This window comes from Crocodylus porosus, unplaced genomic scaffold (genome assembly GCF_001723895.1).
Source record: "Crocodylus porosus isolate Cpor-Errol unplaced genomic scaffold, CroPor_comp1, whole genome shotgun sequence".
Taxonomy (NCBI): domain Eukaryota; kingdom Metazoa; phylum Chordata; order Crocodylia; family Crocodylidae; genus Crocodylus; species Crocodylus porosus.
This window is the reverse complement of record NW_017728906.1, coordinates 24526678-24529371: the sequence shown is the minus strand read 5'-3', so window position 1 is coordinate 24529371 and position 2694 is coordinate 24526678.

The following is a 2694-nucleotide window of genomic DNA, read 5'->3' as shown; positions in this document are numbered from 1 at the left end:
AGTTGGACAAGGGGATTCGTTTTCCACACGGGAGCTACCCGCACCCATTTTAATGCTCCCAAAAGTGCATCCAATGCACACCAAATACCAGAAAGCATGCACCAAAGGATCCGAGCCAAAGACCGTCTGCAAAAGTGCGTCCCACACCCACCAAATACCAGGCCGAAAGAATCCCCGGAACAACCAGACAACCAACACATCACACCGTGACAGACACCTTCGCTGCATTTCACGTCGTGTCTCACATGCTACGTGGTCGGCGTGCCGGCCACACAGTCATAAACAATTCAGACCCTGCTCCATCCCATCATACACATCACAAAGCCTCCAACTTCCACACACCAGAGAGCAAAAAAGCAGCCTGGTGAGGGCCCAGGACGTGGCAGAGCTGGGAGTCGCAGTTTGACACCGAGCCAGCCCGGTCACCCAGACTGGTCATGACATCAGAGCGCGTATTTGAGACGGCCGTCCTCCACCCGGCACAGTGCTCCCTCAAGGGCCCAGCACGCCTCAAAGGCGGGCACCGCCCGCCGGAGCACAGCGTGCTCAAACTCCAGCAAGAGGCGCGCCTGCACCAGGAGGCGGAAAAGCCGCAGGGCATCATCTGAGCTGGTCCCGGTGGCTCTTGACAACGGCCAACTTGGCCTGACCCAGTACAAAGTTGGCCAGGCAGATGGGGCCCTTCTCAGCCGCCTGGTACGGGCAGGAGCACACGTAGGTGGTCTCCGAAAAGCTCCTGCCCAGAGCCCGCAGCAGCAGGCCGAGGGTGACAAAGAGCGGCTGCAGGCGGGGGCAGTCGAGGAAAGCATGAAAAAGGGTCTCCTCAACACCCCCCAGGCAGAAAGGGCAGGCCGTCAAGGCGGCTGGGTCCAAGTGAGACGCAAACGCGCCGGTGGCTAGGATGCCGTGCAGCAACCGCTACTGCAAGTCGCCAGTCTTCTTGGCGATTGGCGGCTTATACAATGTGCGCCACGCCGGGTGGGCCGGTGGGGAACCTGGCGGCCCCAGGCGCCGTCACCACGATGTATCGGGGTGGCCTGCCAGCACTTGGGCGTGGCGGACGTGGATCACCCAGGCGTATAAACCTCTACGCGACAGAGAAGCAAAAGAACAACCCGTGTCACTGTCAGGAGGCACAAGGAGCATCAGCAGGGTGCCAGGGCCGCCGGCCAGATCGTCGGCCACGGCTGGGGTGACTGGTAACGCAGGGAAAGCCTCGCTCGGGGCGTCCTCAGTGCAGGGGACCTGGTCCGCCCGGAGATGCTCCTCCAGGGCGGCTGCCACCTCCAATGGGAGGGCAGCCCGGATATCGCACAGGAGACAGCCCACGCTGCGGACGGAGTGCATGCCCAGCTGGCTGCTCAAGGCCTCGGGCGAGAGCCAGGCTGACCGAGTGGGGTCAAGGAGGTGGCCCAGGCAGAGAACACATGCCTGAATGAGAGCGGCCGTGAGACTGGCAGAGGCCAGGCTCGGCACGGGGTGCCCCAGCGCTGGGTTGTGCACCAGGGGTTCCCCCAGCAACCGCGGGAACTGGAGGTGACAGGCCTGGGACTGGAGGTGGAAAGTGGCTTGCCAGGCTCGTACCACGCTACGGTAAAAGGCTGGAAGCAGAGCCCAGTTCAAAAGCATGAGGTCCAGCTGGAAGAGCTCCCGGTCAAAGCCGAGGGCCCCCACCCTCTGCAGAAACCGGCATGCCAGGTGTTGCCAAGGTGGGCGCTCCTTGCCGTACAGGAGTCGCTGGAGGACCTGGAGGCGGAAGGAGACCACCCTGCTCACCAGGTCAACCAAACTCTGGCTCCACTCAGTCACAGGTAGGTAAAGGACAGGTCGTGGGAACCAGTGGCGCCCGTCCCAGAAGAAGTCAACCAGGAGGCACTGGAGTCTCTCGAGCAGGTCCTCCGGCAGATTGAGTACGGCGCACTGATGCCACAGGCTCGCCGCCACTAGGTTGTTCACGATGAGGACGCATCCATGGTAGGAGAGGCTGGGTAGGCGCCAGTGCCACCCCTGAAGGCGGGCCTTCACTCCTTCCTCTAGGCCATCCCAGTTGCGCGCCATGAAGGCTGCCGGCCCCAGGAACACGCCCAGCATCTTAAGGCCCTCGCGGCGCCAGCTGAGGCCCCTGGGCAAGGCCGGGGGGGTCGTGGCAATCCACTGTCCAAGCAGCAGTGTATCGCTCTTGGCCCAGTTGATACAGGCCAAAGAGGCACGTTCGTAGGCTCACTGGCAGGCTGTCAGGGCCTCCACGTCTTCCTGGGCGTTAAGGAAGATGGTCACATTGTCTGCGTATGCTGAGAGTCTCAGCGGAGGGGCAAGGGATGGGCCTCTGGCTGGTGGCAAGGCCACACCGCTCAGGTGGCACCGCAGCGCATGCAACAGTGGCTTGATGGCCAGGGCATAGAGCATGCCCGACAAGGGGCAGCCCTGACGGATGCCTCTGCATGCAGGGAATGGGCCACAGAGCACACCGTTCACCTTGAGCAGGCTGGAAGTGTCTCAATACAAGACCTGGAGGGTGCCGATGAAAAGGGGCCCAAAGCCAAAAGCCTCCAGGGTCCGAAAGAGGTAGGCGTGGTCCACCCGGTCAAAGGCTTTCTCCTGGTCCAGGGAGAGAAGGCCAACGTCCAGGCCAAAGAGGTCACTGCCTGTAAGTAGGTCGCGCAGCAGAAACAGGTTGTCTTGAATGGTTCTGCC